Source organism: Hibiscus syriacus, unplaced genomic scaffold (assembly GCF_006381635.1).
Source record: "Hibiscus syriacus cultivar Baekdansim isolate YM2019G1 unplaced genomic scaffold, ASM638163v2 tig00112285_pilon, whole genome shotgun sequence".
Taxonomy (NCBI): Eukaryota; Viridiplantae; Streptophyta; class Magnoliopsida; order Malvales; family Malvaceae; genus Hibiscus; species Hibiscus syriacus.
Window position 1 is genome coordinate 2,383,087 of NW_024063293.1, and position 15,619 is coordinate 2,398,705.

Consider the following 15,619-nt stretch of genomic DNA (forward strand, 5'->3'; position numbering starts at 1 on the left):
TAAGTCCTGAATATACATTAGAAATCATTTATTTACACTGATATAGATTAAAAAATTGGTTGATAAATATATTGTTGCAGAATACGACTATCGGATAGAGAAAAAATGCAACTGATAATTTGAGAAAATAAAAATGAAGATAAATAAGACATAAATTTTACGTGAAAAACCCCTAAATAATATAGAGTAAAAATCACGGGCAACGGTAGAAGAATTTCACTATGAGAAAATAGCAATTACGACTTCTCTCGATTTAATAAGGAGAAAACAATAACAATTCTCTCTTGATAAAAAATGAGAAAACAATTCTCGAGAAGAAAACTCTCTAAATTCTCTAGTATTGGGAGAAAGCTAGAATGATTTGGGATGATTTTGAAGCTAAATGGGTTAGGGTATTTATAGTTGAAGCTTAATGACTAATCTTGTAAATACCCTAAAGTCCAAGGACTAAAAGAGCAATTTTCTCATGCAAAAAATTCAACAAAATCTGCTCCTACCATTCGGTGCCTACCATTCTTTTTTTTTCAATAATGCACTTTCGGTGTATTAAGAGTTTTCAACAATCTCCCACTTGAAGATTTGATTGAAACAATCATATCTTCACATCATTCTTTCTACCTTGTACCATCATGTTGCTTACGTTTCTGACAGGCCACAAGAGGATCGACACCAAGTAAATTTATCGGCATTGATCGTCTTCATCATGAAATCTACTATGTTGTCTTTGGTATGAATCTTCTGTATATCTACCGTCCATTCTTCCACATTTTCACGAATGAAATGGTACTGAACTCGTATGTGCTTTGTCCTTGAATGAAATGTCGGATTCCTTGCTAGATGCAAGACGCTTTGACTGTCACAAAACAAAGAGACATACTCTTGATTGTGCTCAAGCTCCTTCAATAGCATCTTCAACCAAATTGCTTCTTTACTGGCTTGTGTAGCTGCTACATATTCTGCCTTTGTTGTGGAAGTAATCACAACTGACTGCAATTTTGAAACCCAACTTACAGCTCCACCAGCAACTTTGAACACATATCATGTTGTAGATTTGCTTTTATCCAAATCCTCTGCATAGTCAGAATCGACATACCCATTGATAAGTAAGTTTGATCCTCCGTAACATAATGCAACGTTTGAGGTCTCTTTTATGTATCTCATGATCCTCTTTATTGTATTGCAATGCTCTTTGTCTGGATTCGCCATGTATCGACTAACCACTCCCATTGCTTGTGCAATGTATGGTCTTGTGCATATCATAGCGAACATTAAACTTCTCACTGCTGATGCATACATACGACACTCGAGACATCTCCATCCTCTCTTTTTCACTGCTATGGCTCATACTAGAGGATAATTTGAAGTTAATAGGAATAGGGGTAGAAATTGGCTTACAATCTTGCATGTTGAATCGTGACAAGATCTTCTTCAAGTAATTCTTTTGTGAAACCAGATCTTCCTATTACTTCTGTCTCGGTGAATTTGTATCCCTGGAATCTTGTTTGCTGATCCCAAGTTCTTCATTTCAAAATTCCTATCCAGTTGTGCCTTTAATTCTTCAATATGATCTTTGTTGGGTCATGTAACCAACATGTCATCCACATACAACAACAATATAACAAAATCATTATCAACAAACTTCTTGAAATAAGCACAATAGTTTGCATTAAGTCTGTTGTATCCAAGCTACATAATGAAGGAATCAAATCTCTTATACCAATATCTTGGCATCTTCTTTAGACCGTATAGAGATTTGTTCAACCTGCAAACCAAGTTCTTCTTTTCTTCTTCTTCAAAACCTTCAGGCTGGAGCATATATATCTCTTCTTCAAGATTTCTATGAAGAAAAGTTGTTTTAACATCTAGTTGCTCTAGATATAAGTTCAATATAGCACACATTGCCAAAACTTCTCGAATTGTTGTTAGTCGAACCACATGAGAAAAGATTTAATTGAAATCAATACCTTCCTTTTGAGCATATCCTTTGACTACAGTCTTGCACGATACCTCTCAATTTGATCGTCACTATTTTGCTTGATTTTGAAGACCCATTTGTTACTAATTGGCTTCATTACTTGTGGTAGTGGCACAAAGTCTCATGTATTATTTTTTATAAAGGGCTTCAATTTCTTCTTGCATCGCCATCATCCATAGTGAAGCATCTGAGCTGTTTATTGCCTCCTGGTATGTTGATGGCTCACCATCCTCTGTTAAAAGGCAGTATGCAATATTTCCTTCTATAACATAATTTGAGTGCCAATTGGGACGTCTTCTCACATGGTCTGATTGACGAGTTGTTGGAGCTTCAGAACTCTCTTGTTCTTGTTCATCATGTGCTAGTTCTGCTTCAGAAGAATCTCCTTGTTTAAACTCTTTTTCCACATGTATCTGTGTAGTCTCTGACTTTACAGCGCTATCATCATCTTCTTTTCTTTGTAGCTTACCTTCTACAAATATAACATCCCTGCTGATGATCACTTTATGGGTAGTGGGATCCCACAAGAGATACTCCTTTACTCCATCAACATACCCCAAGAATTTGTATTTCCTGGATTTTGGATCCAACTTTGAAATTTCTTGGGAGTTGTACATCATGTACACAATACTTCCAAATACATGGAGGTTTAAATAATTAGCTAGTTTACCAGTCCATATCTCTATTGGTGTCTTCGGCTCTATTGCAGTTGATGGAGGTCGATTCACCAAATAACAGGAGATATTGACTGCTTTTGCCCAAAATGATTTTTCTAGGTCTGCAGCCCTCAACATTGCTTTTGTTCTTTCTAACAAGTTTATGTTCATCCGTTCTGCCACTCTATTTTGTTGAGGAGTGTTCGCCATTGTGAACTATCTTTTTTCCTGCAAAAGTCATCAAATTCTTCACTTGTGTATTCTCCTCCATTATCTGTTCTGAAAAACTTGATCTTATTTCCAAAATAAAGTTCCACCCGCGCTTTGAAGTTTTTGAAAGTTGAAAACACGTCTGACTTCTTCTTAATAGGGTACACCCAACATCTTTTGGAGTAGTCATCAATAATTGAGACAAAGTATTTTGCTCCGCCTAGGGATGTAACTGGTGCTTGTCATACGTCAGAATGAACCAATTTTAAAACATTTTTACCTCTAGAATTTGACTTGTTGAATTTTAACCGGTGTTGTTTACTTGTTATACAATGCTGTAACACCCCAACCCGTACCTGACCCGAATACGAGTCTGAGGTGTCACATTGACTTTTCAAACTTTGACTCTTGACAAAATTCAAAGAAAATTTAAAACTTTCATTAAAATAAAAGCGGTTTATTTACATAAATTGACCAAAATAACCAAAATCAATCAGCGCATATTCAACTCAATCAATTAGTACATGCCAACTATATTCAAAATAACCAAACACATTTAAATCATCTATTTTCTGATATGAAATTTTGTAAGGGATATGCTGATCTGTCTTACACTTCTTCGCTTCTATAACCTACGTGTGAAACAATCACACGCTAAGTCTATGACTTAGTGAGGCATTAAACTTATAAAGGAAACTTTAAATGCTTACACATGTATGAACATATCACTTCATGATATCACACAATCATTATATATAATATAATGTACACATACACACATCACACATTATTTCCATGATTAATATTATTCTATTATCCATATTATTATCATTTATATCATTTAATCATACCTATTATCAACATATGACTCATTCAAATCATACACACATCATCATATCAATCATATAATACAATTCATATCACAAAAGCATATACTTCACAAGTACTATCTTCATTGTTATCTCTTTGTTTAGCCCATGCACACTTTTGAGAACTATAGATATGTGAGTCTATTGAAGTTGTGCACTATGCTGTCACCACAACTCGTATGAGGTCCCACTAGGGGCTATGAAATTTGTCCCGAATGACCACTATGAAATGTCCCGAAAGACCACTATGTCCCGAAGGACCACTGTAAATCCCTCGACTCTTGGCATGCCAACTATACCTCTAGCTCTCTTTACACATAATATGGACATTAGCAATATATCATGTCACATATTCATATAATCACATAGTTCACTTTTACATGTCTCTTATCTCTTGTGACCATATAATCACATCACTTTGTATCATATTCCACATATTCATATCACATAGTTCATGTCACTTGCATGGTTTCTCATAAACATATATATCATATCTTATTCACATATATTTCTCATATAACATATATTATATGATTCATATTTTATTCTTATATAATCTTGCATATCATCTATATTCATTCACTTAATCTCTTATATTCATATATCACATATGCATATTATTCATTATATAAACATATATTCATATAGCTTATGTAAATATATATATATATATATATATATATATATATATATATATCACTTATATCGGTTTTTATATCTTATCACACTAACATATATTCATACCTACAACAATATATAATTCATAACAAAAACATGTTCATGTTCATGAATTTATGCATAACACTATAGGAAATAGACTTGTCGAAAGTCTTATTTCCATTTTATATCATATACGATCTAATATGCACTCACCTTGGCCTCACTTGCTATCAATTACTCCTATGGCTTACTTTCTCTTCTGGATCAATTCTAATCTTTCAATCATTCCAGAACTTGCTCTCGATCGATATCTACACAATCATATATTTATACTATCAGTATCCAATCGACATACTATGATCTATCGCTTCTTAGACTGAAAGAAATATTTATTCCATTTCCCATTGAAGTACATCGGTACATTCTACAGTGTATCGATGCATCCCTTAACATGTGCATCGATGCACTACCCATGCATCCGTACACAAATCACATTCGATGTTTAATCTTAAGGAGGTTCATCGATGCACTAATTGTGCATCGGTAAACTCAAGGCATTCGATGTTTCTTCTTTAAAGAGTGCATCGGTACACATTGAATGTGCATCGATACACTTTGGCCATAATTTATTTTTACGCCCGAAAATCATCAACTCTTTATTTAATTCTTCTATTTTAAGCCCCTATCATGTCATTAAACTCAACTACCATTACTTAAACCAACTTGTATTCATATAAACCATCTAAATCTTCCATATCTCATCATGATTCTTAAAATTAAGAATCTTACTAAACTTTCAACTTTGTTATTAATCATTTCTAACTTTATAAATCTCTTATTCTTAATGATGACAAGTCAAATTCCTTCTCAAATTTCACTTATTAACTCTTTTCCAGAAATTCATCTAAAAACTCATTTTCTTTAATCTCTTCTATATCTTTCATCTTGTTGTTTTAGAACAAATTAAGCTTTCCTTAAGCTTAATTATCATCTAATAATCATAACCCAACCTTAAAATCAACAATTAATCAACAAACAAAGAAACTCACCTTTGAGCTTGGAGATATGGGAGGAGAAAGAAGAATAAAGAAAACTCTGGAGAATTCTCTCATTTCCCACATGGTTCCCTTATCTTATAAAAGGAATATAAAATTTTCCTTGTCAAATGAACCATTTTCCCTTTAATTCCTTTAATAATTACTAACAACTTTTAGGAAATATTTTTAGATAAATCATTGAACTATTCAATTATTCTACTTTAATCACCAAATTCTGAAATATTTCAATTTGGTCACTAACCCGGTATTGAGGATGTTACAAATGCTCACACAAAGTAAGTGATACTTTTGTTAAGCCTGGAAGTAGCTTTTGCTCCACAAGGACTTTCATTTCTTGTTCTGACATGTGCCCAAGTTTCTGATGCCATAGCATTGCAGAATCTGAACTACATGAGGCAACAAAGGCTTCTTCTTCTAGCAAAGTCTCTCCCTTCAGCATGTACAAGTTTGTTGCTATCTTTTCGCCTTTCATCAGCACAAGCGCTCCATGAAACACCTTCATGATTTCTTTCCGTGTTTCAATCTTGCTTGCATTATTATCCAACAATCCATAGGATAATAAATTTTTCTTCAGACCTTTCACGTGCCGCACATCTCGAACAACTTTAATTGTTCTAAACATCCTCAATATCAGGTTAGTGAATTAAGTGTAAGTTTTTTTAAATTCAATGACCAAACTAAATAAATTAAAAAGTGAGGGAATTAATTGAAAAATATTGGTGTAGGACTAATTAGTAAATAAAGGAAGAGTAAAAGGATAAAAGGTCATTGAATAAAGAGATTAATAAAATAATAAATGGGGTTATATTATAACCCACGTGGGGCATGAGTAGGAAACAAATGTTTCCAGATTTCTCTCATCTCTTCTTCATTCTTTCTTATCTTCTTCACTCTTCTCTTCTTCCAAACGTGAAGACCCAAGTTTAAGGTAAGAATCTGAACCTTGGTTGTTTCTTTGATTTTTAGCTTGGAAATTGAAGTTTGTATGTTATATAAGCTAAAGGAAAGCTTATATGACATTAAAACAACAAGATAAGTGTTTTAGAAATAGATTTGGAAAATGGGTTTTTAGATGAAATTTTGATATGAATGAGTTTTTGAAGTTTGAATAAGATTTTTGACTTGTCAAGAAGTTAATTAAGGAATATGGAGTGTTAGAATTGGATTTAAAACATGTTGAAAATTGGGTATGATTTTTAGCTTTGAGAATTTGAATGAAGCATGAGAGATTTTAAAGTATTGGAATTGATAGAAGTTAATTAAAATGGTTGTAGTTAAGTTTAGTGGTATGAAAGGAACTTTGTATGAGAAATTTAGTGAAGAGTTGATGATTTTCGAGTTTGAACAGTAAAATTACAGATTATACAGAGGGAATCGATACCCCTGGGGGGGAATCGATTCCCCCTAAAAGAAAAGTTGAAGTTTTGTTCATTAAATAAGTCTGTTATTAGTATCAAATTACAAGGGTTAGGCTTCTGAAAATTGTCTCAAAATTTATGTTTATGTATATATAAAACGTAATCCTATTCCGGAACAATAGAAGAGTTAGGATTGAATCAACGAAAGCGAGGCCAAGGTGAGTGCCTATTATAAGTATAGTACAATGGAATAAGACTTGTGATAAATCTAATTCCTATGTTGATTTTTATAGAACAATAGTTATGAACATGCATACATGATAATTATTATGATACATGCATAAGGTATATATGCTCATATGATTCGATAAATGATATATGTGAATAAATTCAAATGCACATGTGATATGATAAGTGACATGAGAACATGAACATATGAAATATAAGAATGATGCCCATAGTATACGATATGAGAGCTATAGGTATAGTTGGCATGCCAAGAGTCGAGGGTTTCATAGGTCATTCGGGACAATTCATAGGTCCTTCGGGACAACTCATAGGTCCTTCGGGACATATTCACAGGTCCTTCGGGACAAATTTCATATGCCACTCAGTGGGACTTATACGAGCTGTGGTGAGAACAATAGTGCACAACCTCAATGTACTAGAATACCTTGAGTTCTCAGTAATGTACATGGGCTTATAAAATGTTATCAAAGGTAATTACATTATTATTGTTGTATGTTACCATATTGAATTATATGTTATAGCATTTAATGGATAGATCATATGTTCATATTCATAAGGAATGCATCATTATTATATTTATATGCCTCACTAAATCTATGACTTAGCGTGCAAGTGATTTACACGTAGGTACAGAAAAGTAAGAAGATCGATCCTAAGAGCAGAAACACAGCATACCATCATTAGAAGATCAAATCAGAAGTAAAAACAAAGTATGTATTTTAGTTATATAAAGTGTGTTGGCATGTAATAAGTTGTTAGTTACAAACACTCTGATCGACTTTTCTAATATTTTGAATGTAATTATGTAAACGTATAGTAATGAACAGTTAAATTTTTACGAGTTTTATGTATGTTTTACGGAATTACTGTAGCAGGGGAATCGGCTCCCTATTTGCATTCTGAAAAATTTGTGTAATCGATAATGTAGCAGGTTACTGTTCACGTAATGTAGCAGTTATTGTTCACGCACTATTCATACGTATTTTACTGTTCATAAATACGTTTTTGCCTACAATTTTATAACAAACATAATTCAATAGTTTATTATCGTATTTTCTTAAAATAAGTTCAAATGTTTTGTTGTTTTGTAAGCAAAAGTGTTTTAAAAAGTCAATGTGACATCTCGGACTCGTATTTGGATCGGGTACGGGTTGGGGTGTTACATGTTCCATCATATATCTTCAATTTGATGGTTCTCACACCAACGATTTCTAAGGCATGATCATTTCAACTATACACAATCCTCCTGAGACATGTTTATAATGATGGAATCATTCTCTTCTTGAGGTCATGTGATATATTGTTCCTTAATCAATTAGCCATATATTTGCAAATCTCTTTCTACCTTCCACGGTGGTTGACGCTTCACAACATAGAGCATCTCCATCATCTGAAGTCTTTGTTGTATTGCCTTGTGTATTGGAGTTTTTACATAGACTCTAACAATCCTTCTTCAAGTGACCCTTCTTTCCACAGTTGTAGCACTTTAAATTCTTCTTACTTCTCAACTTTGATATACCATGTTTGTGACTGCTGCTTTGGCCACGTTCTGTTGATCTCCCTCTCATTGTTGTCAACGCTTCTGCTTGTTGCATATTTACTTGCCTGTCTTCCTTGTTCTTGTGCCGATTTGCTTCTTGTAAAACAGCAGCTGCAACGTCATCGAAGACTAGACTGGTGACATTAGTGTTTGTCAAGTTGATGATGAGTTGATTATACGAATAAGGTAGACTTTGAAGTAGAAGTTCATCACATTCTTGTTCTCCTATTGTACAACCTAAGTATGTAAGTTGAGAAAATAAAGTGTTCAGTATGTTTAAGTGCTCCATCATTGAAGTAGATTCTAGCATCCGTATAGTGTATAATTTCCTCTTAAGGAAAATTTTATTGTGCAACGATGTGGCCTCGTACAATTTGGTAAGATGATCTCATATCTCCTTAGTTGTCTTCTTCTCATCGATGCTTGACAATACTTCATCTGCTAATGCTAGATGAAAGTTTGCTATAACATTCCCGTCCATTTCGATCCATTTGTTGTCATCTGTGAAATCTACCGGTCTTTCACTTATAGCAGCTAGACAACCGTTTTTCATCAGGATGACCTTCATCTTCAATTTCCACAATGAGAAATTTCTCTCATTGAACTTTTCAATATCAAATTTCGTTGTCATAGCTTCTATTACGGATAACTCCCACTATTTCACTATCGTGAATAGTTCTCTGGAACTTTCAAAGAATGAGTATACCTTCTTACTTTTTATGTTGGAGGATCAACCTTTTGGTGGCAACCACAAAGACAATAAGTATATATTACACACTCAAATCTGGCTCTTGATACTAATTGTTGCGGCATACGACTATCGGATAGAGCAAAAATGAAACTGATAATTTGAGAAAATAAAAATGAAGATAAAGAAGACACAAATTTTACGTGGAAAACCCCTAAATAGTATAGGGTAAAAACCACGGGCAAAGGTAGAAGAATTTCACTATGATAAAATCAGAATTACAACTTTTCTCGATCTAACAATGAGAAAATAATAACAATTCTCTCTTGATAAAAAAGAGAAAACAATTCTCGAGAAAACTCTCTAAATTCTCTGGAATTGTGAGAAAGCTAGAATGATTTGGGATGATTTTGAAGCTAAATGGGTTAGGGTATTTATAGTTGAAGCTTAAGGACTAATCTTTTAAATATCCTAAAGTCCATGGACTAAAAGAGCAATTTTCCCATGCAAAAAATTCAACAAAATCTTCTCCTACCATTCGGTGTCTACCATTTTTTTTCAACAATGCACTTTCGGTGCATTAAGAGTTTTCAACATATATATTAATAAATATATCAATTTAAATTGACATGAAATTGATAAGTTAAATTATTAAAATATAATCATAAAATATTTATGAATATAAAATCTACTTGATTTTACTGTTGTGAATTCTTAAAGGATCTGTTGTTGTTATAAAAATTTAGAGGTTATGAATGCAAGTGTACAATTATATAATGTTAACAATTTATTTAGTTCATGTAGCAGAATTAATGAATCATTTAAGAAATGCATTAATGTTTACATATTAAAATATAGCAATGTGTGGGAGTGCATATCGGGTGTATGAATAGAAAGTATAATGAGATTATGAATTAATAAAAGAGCCGGCCTAGGTGCTTGCCACTAAAATGGTAGTAAGAGAATGCAGGCTAATCTTAGTCTACGTTGACTACTTTTAATTATTTTATTTTATGAAACTAATTGGACTTTGCATTTGAGTTTGTTCAATTTGATAAAGCTGAATTTAATCATTGATTTTTATAATATTAACAATGCAATTAAATATATTACTATTAATTGGTTTTTAAATAGTTGAGGTGATTGTAAGATAGTATTTGTTTAGAATATCTCTTAAATACACGCATATCTTGTAGACATAGTCGCTCGAACTCAATACCTCGTGGGAGAATAACACTTCTTTTTTAATAGAACAACAATACTACTTTCGACTATCGGAGCTACTTGATGAGTTCATATTACCATTAATTGTTCGGGTAAAGTACATAAATGGTACCTCGACTATAGGGTGTTGCTTTGTTTTGTCTCTCGACTATTAAAAGTTACAAAATGATCTTCTAACTATAGGGTGTTGTTTTGTTGAGTCATCCAACCATTAAAAGTTACAAAATGGTCATTTGACTATTCATATGTTGCAAACTCGTCATTTTCTATTAAAAAAATTGGTGGCTCAGACATTAACCTATTAAATGGATATGATAAAATCTTATCTTAGAACTATCTGAGTTGTATTTCATGGATCTATACTTCGTTTATATTATATCGTCAAGCTAGTGCTTGAAAGCAATGGTGGTACCAATAGACATCATTAAAATATTATTTTATTATATATCAATCAATAAGTTAACGTACAACTCAAATAACCGTAAATTTTTTAACACAAAAGTACAAGTTTTAAACATATGAATAGTAAAGTGATCATTTTGTAACTTTTTTAAAGTTGAGGGACTCAACAAATCAATGTCTTATAATTAGGGATCATTTTGTAACTTTTATAATTAAAAGATTCAACAAAGGAATACCCTATAATCAAGGGTTTATTTGTGCACTTTACCCTAATTATATATATATATATATATCTAAAATATTAAATTATAGAAACATTTAACAACAGTATCGAGTATAATAAATTATTAGCATTGTATGATTAAATGAACAATTATTGTTGTTAGAATTTTTTGGTTCGAGCACTATCTATTATAATAAAAATAATTAAACATTTATTATCATGCAATCGAAAATATTTAATGTAAATATTATTTTATAATTATCTCAATTTAATAATAAAAGAATATCTTGGAAGTATAAGTTTAAATTTTCGAAAGAGAATTAAAAGCATAAGTAGATGTTAATGTAAAATATAATGAAGTTTGGCAGGCTGTTGAGTCCATGTTGAGGATCTTGCCTAGGGATGGGCATAGGTCCGGTCGGGTCTGATTTTTAACCCACCTGATTTGACCCGAAAAATTAATTTCTCCACCTAAACCTGACCCGACACGGAAGAGAAAAAATTTCACCCGATCCAAATTTTTTAAATTATTTTTTATTCGAAAAAAATTAAAAATACAAATCTAACAAAAATAAACAAGTTCAAATACAAGATAATTAAATTACAAGTCCATAATATAGTTTAACAGGTTAAAGTTCAAACATGTTCGGTCTTCATTCCATCAAAGTTATATTTTTACATATATATTTTTGAAAACCCTAATAAAAAACCTAATAAAACTAATATTTCACACACACACATATATATATATATATATATATGGCGTTTTTCCTAAAAAATCACCGGTGACCGGTATATTTATCGATCTAACATCGGTCAGACTATATTTCCCGATCTAATACCCTTTGCAGTAAGGTGCGCCCCTTGCAGCGCGCTATACGCTGATTTGGACACCACGTGGGGTAAGGCGCGCCCCCTGCGACGCCTTATACTGACATAGATACACGTGTGTATGGCGTGGGACAGGTTGGTAATTAAGGGTATAGCGCGGCGCAGGGGCCGCGCCTTACTTGTGATTCTGACACGTGTCAGAAAGGCGCAGCCCCTGCGGCACGCTATACCCTTAATTACCAAATTACCCCGCCCATTCACACCCACCATCCCCCTATAAATACGCCATTCTCAATCACTTTCATCACACCAAATCCTCTAAACTTCTCTCAAATACTCTTATATTCTCTTATTAAGGTATATTTTATTATATTTAGTATTTTTTAGTAATTTATTTAATTATTTTAATTGTTTAATATTTTATTTAATTAATTTTTTTACAGATATAAAATGGAAGGCGGTCTACTTTGGTTGGATGGAAATCATATATCTCGACACTTTGCTGATACGGTAACATTTTAACGTTTTAATTTAATTAATTAATTTATTTAATGCATGATTATTAGTTTAAAAATTAATTTGTGTAATTATTTATATTTTAGGAGAGAGACCGTATATTAGATCCTTTTATTATGAACCTTAAGTTAGTTATACTACTAGTGTAATGTCGTATTTAGTAGAGGTTGGATTCAGTCACCTAGGTAGATATCAGGGTCACTGTAAGATAGAACCAGACCTTATTTCTGCCTTAGTAGAGCGGTGGAGGCCGGAGACCCACATATTTCATCTTCCGTGCGGAGAGTGCACGATCACGCTTGAGGATATTTCTATGCACCTGGGGCTTCCGGTGGATGGAGGTGTGATATCAAGGATAGCTTCCGGTTCTTGGACTACTTTGTGTCGGGTTAGTCTAGGACGTGTCCTGAAAAATTTTAACGGTGGACGGATACCGTTAAATTGGTTAGATGCCAATTTTCGAGAGTTAGCAAGGACGCATTCGACGATGAAGTTAAACAGTATGCACGAGCATGCATACTACAGCTGATAGGAGAGTTGCTGATGCCGGAAAAATCGCGCAAGCAAGTTCACTGTATGTGGTTGCAACATCTTGGCGACTTTTATCTGGCCGGATCACTCAGTTGGGGCTCGGTAGTTTTGGCTTGCCTGTACAGGGAGATGTGTCGGGCCATTGACTACAAGCGTAATGCTATCAGCAGATGTCTCCTGCTGCTGCAGTCTTGGGCATAGTATCGATTGCTCTTTTTATGTCCCGTTGTCAAGAACCCATTCCTATTTCCGCTACTACTGAGGTAATTATAAAACTGATTTTGTATATTAATAATTTTATACAGTGAATAAGAAATTATTTTTCTTGTATAGGTGGTCTACTGATAGGAAAAAACATCAGGAGCTACCTGATGATTTAGAAAAAATTAGGGTGTTAATCGATCAGAAAGTTGGCTCACAGGTATGAATTTTAATGTTTAAAAATCGATTTTAGATTATAGTTATATAATTAGATTATTATTTTGATAAAAATTATATATATTTGTTTTAGTTTGAATGGGTGTCATATTCTACTGATGATGTGAGGGCGGTGATCCCACCTGAGTTGAGGGGCCCATCAGATGTTTGGATGGCGACGATCCGGCAATTTGGTTGTTTTCAACTAATTCCGGAAGCACCTCGCAATATGGACGAGTTGCATAGCATAGATAGACGCGACAAGACAGATACAGATTGACTGGTGAGGCATCATGCGTGGGTCGTGTGTTGGGAGGATCGACATTGGCGCCTTCCCCGTAGAGGGCCCATTTTACTTGACCTCTTGATGGTTGCTGACGGTTATTACGAGTGGTTCAATAGTAACGGAAAACCGTTTCTGCTTCCCGAGGATACACGAGGGTAGACCTTTCCATGACGTCGACAGAGACATTCACCGACAAAGCACCATCGTCCCCGACTCGTAGACCGAGAGTAGGTACTTCCGATTCATCCTCAGCTGCACCAGCAGGACCTTCACAGCAGCCACCGTATCCAGCGACTTATATATCGCAACCATATATGATACCGCCACCGCCTTTCCATTACCAGATGTCGTCGCCGTCGCCTTCACCTACTTTTATAACCCCGCCGCCGCCACCATCACAGATGACCCCTCCTGGAGGCTATTATAAGTCTATGTTTGTATATCTGACTTGGGGTTCATATGCTGGATATTTGGCGGGTTCAGCCTCATCACCCATAGCCGCAGCACATACACCTCCTATACAGTTTTCACACTCAGCGATGTCTGGGTTTTATGAGTTTTCCCAGTTTTGGCAGGCCGGTGGGATAGTCAGTCATACACCTCTAGGGTCCTTATTCTATGGAGGTGCTTCATCGTCATCAGCTCCTCATCAACCTAATGTACCTACTCAGGACGACGACGACGACGGTGATGACAGCGAGGAGTCACAACCAGTGATACGAAGAAATCCTCCTTGAGACCGACAGTCACCGCCCTGCGAAACACATTCGCGTCGCAGACATCGATAGATTTTATTTTTTATTATATTTGTATTTAGTTTATTGGACTTTTTAATTGTATTTTTTATTATTTCTCATTTAATACTTACTTTATTTTGTTAAATTTGTTTGACTTTTTTAATGTATTTCAGTTAATTTTATTTATTACCATTTAATATCAGTTATTGTAATTTGATTATCATTTACCATTTAATACTTATTGTAAGTTTGTTGTATTTAAAATTATTTTGAAATATCAAATTGTTTGATAACTTTCTTAAGTTTGTCACTTATTATCTCTTTTATTATAATCACATATAATGCAAACGTCCAATCTCGTATTATTGTATCGTTTTTTAATCTTCATCAGCGATTATCAAATGACATTAACTTGAAGTAAATGCAAATTAAAGTACAAGAATTATTATTTGATAAACAAATACATCATTTCCTCATCAATTGTTATTTGATGGCAATAGAAGTGGACATGTTTTTCTAGTGTGTCCTAGGTTTCTATAATGCCCACATCTTCTGTCTTGTTTATATCTTTCTCGAATATCCATATCGCAATGAATTCGATTGGATTTTGGATGACCACGCTCCCTCAATAAACTCCGATTTGGTACAATCGGAATCCAATCTTAAACCTCATCAGGGTCTTTGTCATTACCTATAGGGGAAACTCAAATTCGTATACCTTAAAAAATTCAGATAGTAGGTATACGGGATCCACAAAATGGTTATAGTCTTGACGTGTATGCGAGCAAACTGCTATCACATGAGAGCATGAATACTTAAGAGCTTGAAAAAACCCGGAGTCGCACATTCTGTCCCTTAGATTTACTCTTAACGATACATCTTCAATCCCTTGAAGAGGTCGCGGCAACTCTGTGACACGAAACATTTCATGCCTTCTAGAGAAGCTTGTTACAGACATCCCATTTGATGCAGAAATTTTTTTCTGTAGATGTACAACTAATTTAGGGTGATAGACATGACCGCCTTGCATTCAGGTTTGAGCTTGTCCCCCGAGCTTCGCAAAAAGCGCCCCCAAACAAAAATATATAGTCTTTACCAAAGCCGCTATTAGTAAGTGACGTGCACCCTTTAAAGTTGAATTGATTGCCTCTGTCAAGTTGGTCGTCATATGTCCATATCTATATCCACC